General features: G+C 46.2%; 1 pseudogene; it reads right to left on the bottom strand.

Moving 5' to 3' along the window:
- Window positions 1–5,760: 5,760 nt before the first annotated feature.
- Window positions 5,761–10,508, bottom strand: LOC130023192 (casein kinase I-like; annotated as a pseudogene).
- Window positions 10,509–14,823: the final 4,315 nt, after the last annotated feature.

Here is a 14,823-nt window from a genome sequence, read left to right as displayed (position 1 = left end):
TTTCTTTAGAAAACCGAAATTAAAATACGTATGGAATACAGAAAGTTAATTTGTGCATACTTATCGCTGTGGGAAGAACATTTATCATATTGATAAGGCAGTAAAACCTGTATGCAAGGGGTGTTTCTGGACTACTTAATATATCCAATGGAAACCACTGGAGCATTGGGATGGTTATGTAGGTTCATTGTAGTATTCCTTGGACAGTTACAGATCCTAGAAATAATCTCAAAGCCCAGGTATGTCCAGATGTCTCCAGGCCATACAGATGTGGGGAGCCCCAAGGGGAAGGTCCTACAAGGACTTCGCCCCCTGAGGGGGAGCACTGTGTGCACAGAGTCCTGGGACAGGGCAGAATATCATCTTCTCAAACAAGGATCAGAACGTGTACCTCTTCACTCCCCTTTAGGATGGACCCGGTGACTTCCACCAGCCCCTTCTCAGATTGAACCAGGCCTTCAGCTATGAATTCTACCTCCTCATGAATATGCAAATTACACTAGGGACACTGAATTAAATATAGATGTGTCTGTGACCAGACAACTTCACACAGCAGGCACATTCAGAAGCCCCTGAGTGCACGATTCTCACCATGGACTGGACCTGGAGAATTCTCTTCCTGATGGCAGTGGCTGCAGGTAAGCGTCCCCATGCCTTGGGCTGAGGGAACGGGGCCAGTCAAGTGGAGTCCACCCACTCCTGTCTGCTGTTTATAGGTGTGAACTCCCAGGTACAGCTGGTGCAGTCAGGGCCTGAGGTCGGAAAACCTGGAACATCAGTGAAGATCTCCTGCAAGGCTTCCGGATACACCTTCACCAGCTACTATATAAGCTGGGTGCGGCAGACCCCGGGACAAGGGCTTGAGTGGATGGGATACATATATCCTGGTAATGGTAATACAAACTACGCACAGAAGTTCCAGGGCAGACTCACATTCACTGCAGACAAGTCCAAGGACACAGCCTACATGGAACTGAGCAGGCTGAGCACTGAGGACACGGCCGTGTATTTTTGTGCGAGCGACACAGTGTGACAACCACATCCTGAGAGTGTCAGAAAACTGAAGGGGAGGCAGCTGTGCTGGGTGAGGAGATAACAGGGGCGCTGATCCTCCTGACTTCTTCCTCAGAGGATCAGGGTCTGAAACACAGAATGGGGCTCACAGGGACAGGCTTCATTTGAGAGAAAGGCTCAGGATTTCTCTCTGTCCTTCAGCAACAGCCAAGAGAAAGATGACTTCTCTCTAGAACACCTTTGTGATGCATTTTTTTTCTTGTAGGATTGTGCACGGGTGCTTCCCCCAGATGTTAGAGGAAGATATGCTTGTCAATAGGTTCTGGTATCATAGAAGGTCCTTGGACTATTTCTCTATTCGTGGAAAACTCCAAACGATCCATGTTTTGCAATCTGATCATGTCTTTGAGGAAATATAAAGAAACGAAGGTCAGTGTTTATTTCCACTTATGGCAAAAGAACAGACACAGGTAACCAGCTCTAGGTGGCAAGTAAGCCAGGCGCAATTGGGCTATGTCTGAATCTCATTCTCTGAGTTCTCCCTACTATGATGAGTTCCTGAAGGGACACTTCCCCACAACAGTCTCCTCTAACCATCCCTGTCACAGGAACAGAGCTGGTGCTCAAAGAGCAGAGATCAGTATAGGCAGAGAAGATATAATGTGAAATTAAAATCTGGGCTTATAACATTTCTCTAACTACTGTGCAAAATGGTATCTGTTCACATTTCTTGGAAAGTCATTGCATCAGTAAATAATTTTCTCTGAGATAAAATCCAGGTGATGGCAACACCACTTGCTACAAAGATTGTGAAACCGTTCCCCTATGTGTATATTTGTTTCTCCACATTACATACAGAACCCAGCCATTAGATAAGGAGAGAGTAGATGACATGTTATCAAAGTGGCCAGTCTCTTTTCCAATATAGACTGATGTGAAGGAATAGTGTCAGTGTTCCTTTCTCAACTCTCACAAAAGCTTTCTGTTACCAGCAGGAGGCAGCAGATGTAGTCCCTTATACCTCTCCCTCTCCTCCTGTAACAAATATGTTTTTTTTTTTAAATACCAACACCAAGAACATTATAGAGTTAATGGAGAGTTCTAAGGATAATCTAGTAGTCATTAAGTTTCTTTTCTTAAGTCTTCATTTTAGATGCTGTTATTTTCTAGCACAGGTAAGCAGGCAGAGTCTTTCATATGCTCAAACACTGGAATCTTTGGTTGCTACCTTATCAGCTGGCTTGCAAACAAGAAGCCAAGCACTTTAAGAATGTTTGAAGTGAACAACTTGCAAAATCCAGGGATAGATAAACTCTAAGAATGCACAATTGCATTTACAACCATCACATCTGTGGCTGAAGACTGTTCACGCCATTCTTCTGAAATGAGATCTCAAAGCACTATAGTTCAAAATAAAACGTTTAACGAAACAATGCCGTTTTCGACACTGGAGAAGAATTGTTCCTCGGAACATGCGATAAAAGAGGTGTTGGAGGTGTCAGTGTCCTTGTCAACACAAACTTGGCAAAGAGCATTGATTCATTCGAATGCCTAACAACCGGAATCGGACGTTTACATTTGAATAGATGTGGCTCACTGCCTGCAGTTTCTATCTTCGTTGTCTACGCACCAACATCTCATTATGATGAAAGAGAAATCGAGAAGTTCTACATGGAGCTAGAGAAGTTCTATAAAGAAGACCACACCTTCTACAAGATCATTGTGGGTGATTTTAATGCCAAGATAGGACTGAGAAGATCAGCTGAAGAACTTCACACTGGGACCCATGGACTAGAATGGAACGAACAGGGTGAGAGACTGTCTGAGTTCATCATGTCGACCAAGACCATTCATGGTAACTCACAATTCCAGAAGGCAGAATCTAAACGATGGACATGGGAGTCTCCCAGTGGACGATTCCACAATGAAATAGATCACATCATATTCAATTGACGGTTTTGCCTGACTGATGTCGCTGTTGTCCCAAAATTTCGAATGGGATCGGACCACCGTCTCCTTCGTGCAAAATTCTACTTCACAGAGCGGGGAGAAAGGGCTGCAAAGTTCAAAAAGAGAACTCCCAGAATGACCACCAACTGGGAACTCTTTTTTTACATTGACGAGGAATACGATCGACTGGTTCAGCACCTCCATGAATGTGTGAGGAACGCCAAGAGAGAGATAGCCACAAAAAAAATCGCCTATCTTCGAAAACTCTTGAGCTAATTCGCCAGGATGGTTTGGCGCATGCCTCAGGCAACCGCAAGCTAACGTCCGAGCTCGCAAAGCAGTGCAGAGATGCGATCAAGGAAGACCTCAAAGAGAGAAGAGCAGAAGTACGGTAGATGCAGCAGAAGCCGGGAAAAGTATTCGTAACACCCGCCTGTCCTTCGCCAACTACAAGACCAAGATGACTGCCCTCCGACATCCTGATGGATCCATCACATCCTCCAGAATGGCAATGGAGAAGATTATCCTTGACTTCTACTCAAATCTCTTTGATAGCCATATCCACTTGCCAACATACCAAATTCCACAGGATGGATATGTCATTCCCAACATTCTCACTTCCGAAATCCGACACGCCATTTCGTCAGTAAAGAAACAAACAGCACCCGGCCCAGACAAGGTCAGACCTGAACACCTGAAGAACCTGCCGTCAATACTCATCAATACACTGGCTCGGCTCTTCACTCGCTACCTGTCTGAATGCAAGGTTCCGTCCCAATGGAAAACCAGCAGGACTGTACTACTGTTCAAGAAGGGAGACATCCATGACATTGGCAACTATCGCCCAATCCGCCTATTGTCTGTCATCTACAAGTTGTTCACTCAAGTCATCCTAAATAGGATTGGCAGAACACTAGATGAAGGACAACCATGCGAGCAAGCCGGGTTCTCAAAGGATTCAGCACCATTGACCACATCCACACAATAACTAAACTCATTGAGGTTTCTCGGGAGTTCAAGATGCTGCTCTGTCTAAGGTTCATTGATTTAAAGAAGACCTTTGATTCTGTTGAGACGGAAGCGGTCATTGAAGCCCTAGCCAATCAGGGCATTCAAGCCCAATACATCAGGATCCTCCGTGAACTGTATTGCAGATTCACTAACAGGATCTCACCATTCTACCAAGAAGTGATCGTTGATGTCAAGAGAGGGGTGCGGCAGGGTGATACCATTTCACCGAAACTCTTCAGTGCCACCCTCGAGAATATCATGCGATGACTGGAATGGGAAGGAATGGGAGTGAAGATAGATGGTCGGCAACTACACCACATCCGCTTTGCTGATGACATTGTTTTAATAACACCAAACATCAGCCAAGCGGCACAAATGCTGGCCGACTTTGACCGTGAGTGTGGAAAGGTAGGACTAGAGCTGAATCTTACGAAGACAATGTTTATGAGAAACAGCCTCATTCCTGATGCCCCATTCGCTCTCAATGGAACGACCATCTCTGAATGCAACAGCTATGTGTACCTAGGTCGAGAGGTCAACATGACAAATGACCTGGCACCCAAGCTGCGCAGGAGGAAGAGAGCGGCTTGGAATGCCTTCAAGAACGTCGAAGAAATAGCTAAGAGGACAAAGAACCTCCGGCTCCGGGCACATCTCTTTGATTCCACTGTTCTTCCTGCATTAACATATGCCTCAGAGACCTGGGACCTACGCAAACAAGATGAGAACGCTATTCAGGTCTCCCAAAGAAGAATAGAAAAAGCTATGCTTGGAATATCACGTTTCACTCAAATGAGAAAGAATCCGGAGTTCTGACATCCGTCGAAAATCAAGAATCAGGGACGCTGTCTCATTTGCCAAGGTGTCGAAAATCAGATTTGCTGGTCACGTAATGAGATTTAAAGACGACCGCTGGACTAGAGCTGTTACCGACTGGATTCCACGGGATGTCAAAAGCCGCGTGGCCGCCCACCTACTAGATGGTCAGACTTCTTCGTCAAGATCATGAACGATCGGTTTGAGGCCCTTCATGTTCCCGGAGCGAACAGATGCCATTGGGCTACACTAGCACGCGACAGGGACAAATGGAGACGTTACTGGCGCCCGCTCGAACAAATCGACGACTAACGGGAAGTTAAGTGATTAACAAAACAAACCCAAAAAAAGTCATATGCACAATTTCTCCAATTTGTGTGTCAACCGTTTAGTTAACTTTTCTACTTGAAAAAATGCAATAGAAAACTGGACACCATGTTTCACTATCTCAGTTAATATTAACAATTACAATGTTTACAACTCAGGTTTTAACTGATGCTGCTCAGAGCCAGTTTACTCTGAAATTAAGTTATTTACACCAAGTAAATGGTTGTCCACAACCACTGGCTAGAACTAAAACATCTAGAATTGAGGAGAAACAAATGCTGCTCCAGACATCCACTCTGCTTCTTCTGTTCCCCAATTCATGCTCAGAAACCTTTCATGTTACTCGTGTTTTTTTCACTTTGCTTGCCTGTGGGGGTTAGGGGTCTGCTCACCCTACCCACTTGAAGAGGCTGCCTGCTGTGCTGCTTTCTGCTTTAGCGTTGTCCAATCAAAAGTGTAGTCATATTGGTGATTCAGGGTCCTGAAAACTATGCGAAATATCTGTCTCAAATACATGTAATCTGGGGCCTCCTCAAAGCGCAACCCACGACAATAGTTTAAGTAGATGGCAAATTCTGAGGGAAATTCCTTATATAAAACTTCAGCAAGAACAGACATCTTTTCACTAGCCTTTTCATATTTTTATTTCTTTGTTGCAGCCGTGAGTCCTTGCCACAGCAGACTGGTTCTATTAAAATATGTCAAAACATATCCTAAAGATTTCATATCATCTCCACGACTTCGTTCAATCCCAAGATGTGCATTAATGCTAGCACACTGGGCAGTGTTGGATAACATTGCTCTGTCCTTCAAGAAGCTTAGGTTTTATCTGGCTACACCCATTAATCTGGTTACACCCACCACAGTGCTCCAGAGGCACTTCCACTTCCATTGTGTTTACATGTAAACATGTAAACAGTCTTCCCTATGCTCTCCTTCCCACCCAGTTAATCAGCTTTCCCCTTAATCAGACTTTGTTAATTTGTAAGATCAGTTTCCCAGATTTTCATTTCATTTTCATTTCATCATCCTGTTAATCGTCGATTGCCTCGAGCAGGCCCCAGTAACGTCTCTTTCATCCTAGCCCTGAGATTATATTCACGGCTCTTTAGGAGAATGAGACCCATCATTGTTACTGGTATTTGGCATATTTGGTAGGCCACGGGGAGTTTGCCAGACTCTGCCCTGTGGGCAGGCTACATTCGATAGCCTGCAAGTTTGTCCAAAGTAGGAATGAGATAATAAGATGTCCGGGAGCTGGTTATGGGAGCTGATTTTTATAGTCTCTGAGTCTTGGCCGCTGATGGGATTACATGGCGCCAGGGGGCCAGGTGGTGGGTGTGACCCCCGCCTACTGGAATTTGGAGGATCTGGGTGGAAGATGCTCGACTCCAAATCGAGTAGGCTTGGAGGTCTCGGCCCCGGAACCCGCGTGGCTTTGTCCCTCTGCCAGTACCTTCAGGTGTGCGGAGAGTGTTCTCAGCATGGTGGTGGCTGGTCCTGGAGGTCTTCGGCTGCCGTAGCCCTGGTCGGGGCGGGGAGGAAAGCTCAACCCGCTCCCCTCCAAGGGACTCCCGGAGTTTCCCAGAAATCTATGATTTTATATATATGAGTGAAATATTGCCTTTCTCCTCTCCTTATGCCTTATGAATAGTTTACCTTAAGGTAATATCCTTTTTGTATAGATACAGGAAGACCGTTAACATTATGCTTTGTAACTTATGATTTGATTGGCCTTGAATATTATTCACTCCTGGGCATCTTTCTCGACTTAAGCCTCAGTTGCCCTTAGTTCCTAACACCCCAAAAGCAGGGTCCCGACGAGGGACTGAATGGACCCAGGGCAAGCAGTGAGCTACCCTGGCAGCGAAATGGGCCAGGCCAAAGTGCCACGATTCTTAACTATAAGTTAAGAGTTTGATCATGGACAAATGCTGTCATGATCCAAGATAACGACAAGACTAGGATCCTGCTAGGGGTGGGAAAGACTATCTGGCCTGAGCACCGTAGTCTGAGATCAAGATGGCCCTAGGAGAGCAATTCTATAAGTTTAAGATATTTCTTACTGTATCCATACAAAATGATTTATATTATATTCTTGTATGCTTGTCGGACAAGGAGAGGAGAGGCACACCCATGGGATTCTGCTCTAGGGTGGGTCCTCCTGCTGAGGAAGGATCTGTCCTAAGAGCGGTCTTCCCTGAGGCTAAGATTTCTACCCCTGTTGATCTCTACCCCTATTGATTGTGACCACACCTATGTGTAATTGTTTCCCCAATTCCTCATGGAGAGAGGATTTAACTGTACTGTAAGAGTGGGGCAAAGGGGCAGAAGGAAGAAGAGAGTTCAGAGAGGATCAGAACCCAGACTCCAGAGAAGAAGGATGAAGGGGAATGGAGAAGGAGAATGAAGTAGTTGGGGGAGGAAGAATGGGGGCAGAGATAGAGAGACAGATGAGGAGAGAATCAGAATAAACTACGACTAATACCTACCAGCCTGGCCCTCGTTCCTTCCTCCGCCTGACCATCGCCATCGACCTCTCCGAGGTGGGAGAAGGGTGAGACTACTGAACGCGGGCGGCGGGAGAGATAGAGCTGCCGCCGTGTGGGTGCCGTGTCCTATCTTGTGTGAGTTTACACAGGGCAGTGCCAGTGAGATTTTTATCTTCCCTGTACGGTATGTGTTGTCGTGTCCTGTGTCTCTGTACTTTTTGGTCAAACTAAAATCAATAAGGAATAACTTATTACAGTGAAGCCCAATACCCATTAGGAAGTTGTCTGGTTTAATGTCTCTGTGTATAAAATTCTTTGTATGCATATTTTCAATTCTACTGATCATCTGGTCAGCTAACATAAGCAGTTTTCATTGTGAATCTTCTTGAACAGAAACTGAAGAGGTCCTCGAGGCCGGGTCCAAGAAGATCCATGACTACTAACACACTGTAGTCTTTTTCCTGACCATACCACCTTACATGCGGGATGCTGACCCCTCCTTGGAGGACCTTACAGCGTTCACTCTCGTCTGGCAGCTGCGGGTGCCGGGCCTTCTGCGACTCCAGCTCAAGGCCACTTCTTCGCCGTTGGTGATGTTGATGGCCAGGTAAATGTCCCCGAAGGAGCCGGACGGATCTTCCGTACCAGTTTGCATTTCCCCCCGACGATGAATTTGGCTTTGGAGCCACTGCTGCTCGCGATCCTGAGCGACGAAGCTGGAGGCTGGGGCCAAGCCCGACACCTCTGAGGGCCGAAGGAGGCATCTGGGCTAGTCCACGGAGCACTGTGGTGGCGGTGGAAATGGTGGACGGAAAACGGGGGTTGGGGGGGCGCTGAGTTTAGGGCGGCGATCCCGCTGCCCCCACTGTGGCCGTCTCCCGCAGGAGGGACCCCTGTCACTCCACAGACACCGACATCCCGTTACTCCGGCTCCAGCCTCTAGTTCCAGTTTTGGAGAGATCGCTTAGTGCTTTTCATAGATGCTGAATCAGACCACATTCCCACCAACACTGAAACAGTGCTCCATTTAGACAAAGTCTCAACAAGGGTTGTCTCCAGTCTTCTAATATCGTCTATTATCAGTGGTGAGAGATGATCTTCATGTCCTTTATGTTTACATTTCCCTGACAGAAAGTGTTGATAAACACCTCTTTACATGCCAACAGTCGATGGGAATGTCAATTTTTAGAGAAATATCCATTTATTTCACCACATCATATTTTAAAATTGAATTGACATTATAAAGCTGTCCCGTTTTCTGTCATACAATTCTCCAACACTTATCCCTCCACCAGGGTACATTTCCCACGACCAATATCCAGAATTTCTCTCTGGCCACCCCACCACCCTGGTGCCCTCCCAGGATGCCCCTATGGTTCTCTCTCTCTCTCTCTCTCTCTCTCTCTCTCTCTCTCTCTCTCTCTCTCACCCTCTCCCCCGACCCCTCTTTTTCTCTCTCCTTTTGGGCATTATGGTTTGCAATACAGGTACTGAAAGGTTATCATGTACATCTCTTTATTTACCTTTGATATGTTTCCATGAAAGAAAAGACTCTAACTTTCATGAGGATTGCATAGACTTCTATGATACTGCAGTGAACATTTAGAGTGTCTTTCCATTTTCTTCATCATGCATTTTAGATTTCAGTGCACGTATCTTTTACATCTCCGGTTTATATGTTTCTAATTTCTGTGATGTATTTGCTTCCATTTTAAATGGATTTGACTTAACTGGGTTTTTTTTCAGTTACGTAGGTTTTTTGGTTATGTAGAGATACATTTCTATTTTGTATTTCTAAACCTGTTATCAATAGAATTTCTTCTTGTTGTCTTATAATATTTTGGGCCTGGAGGGATAGCACAGCGGTAGGGCGTTTTCCATGCATGCAGCCAACTTGGCCTACCTGAGTTCAATTCCTCCACCCCTCTCAGAGACCCCAGCAAATTACCAAGAGTATCACATGGCAAAGCCTGGCAAGCTACCCATGACATATTTGATATGCTAAACAGAGTAACAACAAGTTTCACAACAGAAACATTACTGGGCCCGCTCGAGCAAATCGATGAACAACATGAGGACAGTACTACAGTGCATAATATTTTGATACACAGAGGGCTATGGAGGCCATTGCTCATCCCTTTGGAAAGGCGCTTGCCCATCTCTTAGGACTGACTGACCCATGTTCAACTACTATTCACATGGAACCCTTCTCCACTTTGGTCTTCAAAGTTCTTGTTTGAATATTTGCTACTACCACCAAGATCTGCACCTATGGCAGCTCCTGGGCTTCAAGGTTCAATGCAGCGGTCTTCCCTCTTGTCACAGCATAGCTATTGCAGTCGCACGTTTTTGGATTTCTGGTATTTTACTTATTAAGCCTGAAAGTATTTATACCAAGAGTCAGATAATTATGAGATTGGCTTCTGTGGCTCTGGAGCCATGCTGGAGAGCTGCTCGTGGGGAGGGGCAACTCATGACCTCAGTAGGACGTGAAGGATGAGCTGGGAATTCCCCCCTTCCCATGAGGTTTCAGTTGCCCCGTCACGACCGGCTCATACCTGGCTTTCCAAAAAGCTCTGAGGCAGCTGCCATCTTGCTGTCCAGAGAGAGAAAGGCAGAAGGGAAGGGAGCAACACCTTTTCCCTTCTGGGCAGGCATGGTGGCGTGGATTAACACATAGTCCATTCACTTTTCTGCCTCAAGCTGCTGGGCTCTGCATTAAGTCCTTGTGCTTCTGGAGCCATGTCTGAGCCAGAGAGCCACTTGGGGGGGGGGAACCCATGACCTCAGTAGGCGTGTAGGATGAGCCGGGAACGCCCCCCTTCCCATGAGGTTTCAGTTGCCCCGTCACGACCGACTCATACCTGTCTTTCTAAAAAGCTCTGAGGTGGCCGCCATCTTGCTGTCCAGAGGGAGAAAAGCGGAAGGGAGCAACACCCTTTCCCTTTCGGGCAGGCATGGTGGCTTGGATTAACGCATATTCCATTCACTTTTCTGCTGCAAGTTGCCGGGCTCTGCGTTAAGTCCTTGTGCTTCTGGAGCCATGGCCGTGTCGAAGAGCTGCTCATGGGGGGCAACTCATGACCTTGGTAGGGCGTGAAGCCTGTCTCCTCTTTTAAAGAAGCTCTCTCAAGGCTTCTACGAACCTGGTTTCAAGGTTGTGAATTCTCAGTGACAATCTAGCCAGAATAGCATTTTTGGTGAGGCATTCATTCCATTGAGGAGCTTTTGTCTCTTCGCTCTTTTCCCTATATCCCTCTGTTCTCTTCTGGCTGATCAAGTCTCATTTGACATATCTGCTGAGAATCTAATGGGTTTTTCTTTCTATGTAAGCTGTTTTTTAAAATCTTGCTTCAATCAATATTCTTCTTCTAGTTTTGCTTATGTTATTCGGATTATGACATGTCTGTAGTATTTCTATTTGGGCATATGTTGTCTGGGACCATTCTGATCCCTTTGATCTCAGTATATGCACTCCTCAGTTCTAGAAAATTCTTAGTTAGGACTTGTTTCTTAACTGGTGGTTCTTCATAGAATTTACCTCCCTGTTCTTTAGGGACTTTAATGCTTCATATTTGTTCCTTTTGACTAAATCCCAGGGTTCTCTGATGTGCTCTTTGTTTCCTTTAAAACTTTCCCCCATTTTTCTGTTGTTTTCTAGGTTTTCTGAATCTCACCTTCGAGTTACTTGATCTTTTCCTAGGCGATTGCTATTCTGCTATTCAGAGCCCTGTGTACATTTCGTATATCACAAATCGCATTACTCAATTCTGAAACTTCTGAATGTAGGATTCTCATTTCCACTCTCAGACATTCATGTGCTGATTTATCTGCCCTCTCCTCGCTTTGTGTTTATAAAACATCCTCAACCTGATGTGACTAAAGTACCTCTCTGGAAGTTTATGGGACTGGTTGGCTAGTTGAGCCTTCTGTGTTGTTTGTTTGAACTGAGTGTTCTTGGTGGGGATGGAGAATCTCTCTCATTGTCTTTGCTGTGATCCCACTGTGCTGAAAGCAGCCTCTGTAGTTAGCTCCCCTGTACCTGCCAAACATGGAGGCTTCCAGGACTCTCCTGGAGGGCAGGGGAATGCCCTCCAGATCACACAGGGCGCCAGGATGTCATGCCAGGAACTTCAGTGACAATGAGGACTGGAGAAAGAGTCTTTGAGACATTCTTTCAGTGATCTTCAGAAATCCATGTCTCCCTGGACACTTTGTTCCACTCACATTCCTTGAAGATTTTGACACATTGGCAGAGGTGATGTAGGCAGGTAGACAGGAAAGGCCCCATCCCAAGGCAATGACAAAAGTCAGCCCTGAAGAAAGCAGGAAAGACAGGAACTAAGGCCTGATAAGACCCTCACCTATCTACAGCAACAGATCCATAGAAGCTCCTGCAGGAACAAAAGGCCAGGAAAGGAATTTCAAAAAAGACCATCACTACTCCCAACCCCCATGGTAACCTCCTTAGCAATGGGCCCACATGGGGGCAAGTTTAAGAAATCATATAAAGGCCACCTTGAACAAAGGAAGGGCACACACATACTGCCTGAGCCCATGTGCTGTTTGCGCCCACGTGGTCGAACACATGTGGTGCCGGAGCACATGTGTCATCCGCATCTCCCCTCTTGAGATGTGTACTTTCATGCTTTCTTGTCTAATGCTGGGATATGTGTAGGTGCTCTCTCTGCCCTTGGAGAAGCCCACATTGTCTCTTGAGCACGTTTCTCTCTCTCTCTCTTTCTCTCTCTCTCTCTCTCTCTCTCTCTCTCTTCCCCCCATCTCTTCTCCACACCTTCAAAACATCCAAATAAAATTCATTTTACTTCACTGCTTGTCTACTCCTGAAATTCCTTTCTTCGAGGGAGACAAGGACCCAATAACCCTGGGTCCTGGGTGGCAGAGGATAATTGGGAGAAATTGACCGTCTTTCTCCTCCCCACTCACGTGAGCCACCTGTGGGGTCCACTGACACCAGACGCACCTGATAGAGCAACAGTAACAGTCTGCAGCATTGGGGGAGGGTGACAGGTGAGCACAGCAAGACCACTTAGTCACGGAGAATCCTGTGTATCTGACAGGACACAATCAACAGACCTGAACAGAAATACGCTGCCAATCAAAACTGTGATTTGGTTATGTTTTAGTTTCACTCAGGAAGTTAATGAAAACTAAAAACTGATAATTTAAAGTACGTGTTGAAGTAGTTAAGACATGATCCATAACAAGTGTCTGCTCAAATCATAGAAAGCCACAAGCCCAACTCATCTATTCTAAGATGCAGGGAATTTCGATCCTCCACAGAATGTGTATCGGATACTCAGACAGAGTGACATTACAATTGTGTCATAGCAATGGGATTGGGAAAGACAATTAATTTTCCTTCAATTTTGTTATGTCAACACAGACATCAATTATAGTTTAAATAAAATCACAGATACATCTTAATCACTTAATCACTTAACTTCCCGTTAGTCGTCGATTTGCTCGAGCGGGCGCCAGTAATGTCTCCATTTGTCCCTGTCGCGTGCTAGTGTAGCCCAATGGCATCTGTTCGCTCCGGGAACATGAAGGGCCTCAAACCGATCGTTCATGATCTTGACGAAGAAGTCTGACCATCTGGTAGGTGGGCGGCCACGCGGTCTTTTGACATCCCGTGGAATCCAATCAGTAACAGCTCTAGTCCAACGGTCGTCTTTAAATCTCATTACGTGACCAGCCCATCTGATTTTCGACACCTTGGCAAATGAGACAGCGTCCCTGATCCTTGATCGTCAGCGGATGTCAGAACTCCGGATTCTTTCTCTCATTTGAGTGAAACGTGATATTCCAAGCATAGCTCTTTCTATTCTTCTTTGGGAGACCTGAATAGTGTTCTCATCTTTTTTGCATAGGGCCCAGGTCTCTGAGGCATATGTTAATGCAGGAAGAACAGTGGAATCAAAGAGATGTGCCCGGAGCCGGAGGTTCTTCGTCCTCTTAGCTATTTCTTCGACGTTCTTGAAGGCGTTCCAAGCCGCTCTCTTCCTCCTGCGTAGCTCGGGTGCCAGGTCATTTGTCATGTTGACCTCTCGACCTAGGTACACATAGCTGTTGCATTCGGAGATGGTTGTTCCATTGAGAGCGAATGGGGCGTCAGGAACAAGGCTGATACATCTATGTTATAATATTGTAAAAGACATTAATTAGAGAGTTCTTTGGAGGATTATAATGGGGAAATTTGTTCAATATATTTATTATATATTTAAAAAACCCATCATGTTGAAGGAATTGTTATACTTTCCTTTTGTGTGTTATTTTAAAATGAGTATATGAGGAGCATCTGATGATCTGGTTTAATGCGTCCCATTAAAGAAGTGCTTAAGCAGCAAGAAGGTGTATGAGTTCATCGCCCCAATGGGATAAGGCAGACTAAGGTCAGACATCGCCACTAATAACAGAGGAGATCACCTCATGCAAATCCCTCTCAGACTCTGAAGTCAAACGCTCTCTGGGCTGTGGGTCTCACAGCTGTCTCTTCACTCAAGGCTGAGTCTCTGGGGAAGGAAGAGCTGTGGTCGAGAAGAAGATGAGTCCGTGGAGTCTTTTCCTCTGCCTGGTGACTGCCCAACCGGGTGAGTGTCCCAGATGTGACAGGGTCTAGGGGAGGGAGTGACTGCAGGGACTGACAGTGACTGATTCCCCTTGTTCCCAGGTTCTGTGTCTGCTCTGACCCTGCAGGAGTCGGGCCCAGATCTGGTGAAGCCCTCCCAGACCCTCTCTCTCACCTGCTCTGTCTCTGGGGTCCCTGTCAGCAGCAGTGACTACTGGTATTGAATCCGCCAGCACCCTGGGAAAGGGTTGGAATTGATGGGGTACTGGTCAGGTTATACCAGCTACAACGCAGCATTCCAGGGGCGCATTTCCATCACGGCTGACACCTCCAAGAACCAGTTCTCCCTACAGCTGAGCTCAGTGACCCCCGAGGACACAGCCGTGTATTACTGTGCGAGAGGCACAGTGAGGGGAAATCAGGGTGAGCCCAGACACAAACCTCCCTGCTGGGAGAATGTGGACTGCAGGATACCATGGCCAGCAGGGGCCGCTACGGCCCCTACCCAGAGGAAACATCTCAGAGGAGCAGGAGCTGATTTCTGGTTTCCTGGCTCTCATCTAAGGTTTCTCCAGGGAACGTTTCTAGGTTTCTGACTCTGCATTTGCCACTGATGTCTCC

The sequence above is a fragment of the Sorex fumeus genome, unplaced genomic scaffold, assembly GCF_029834395.1.
Source record: "Sorex fumeus unplaced genomic scaffold, SorFum_2.1 ptg000022l, whole genome shotgun sequence".
In the NCBI taxonomy this organism is placed as follows: Eukaryota; Metazoa; Chordata; class Mammalia; order Eulipotyphla; family Soricidae; genus Sorex; species Sorex fumeus.
This window is presented reverse-complemented; position numbering and strand designations above follow the sequence as displayed.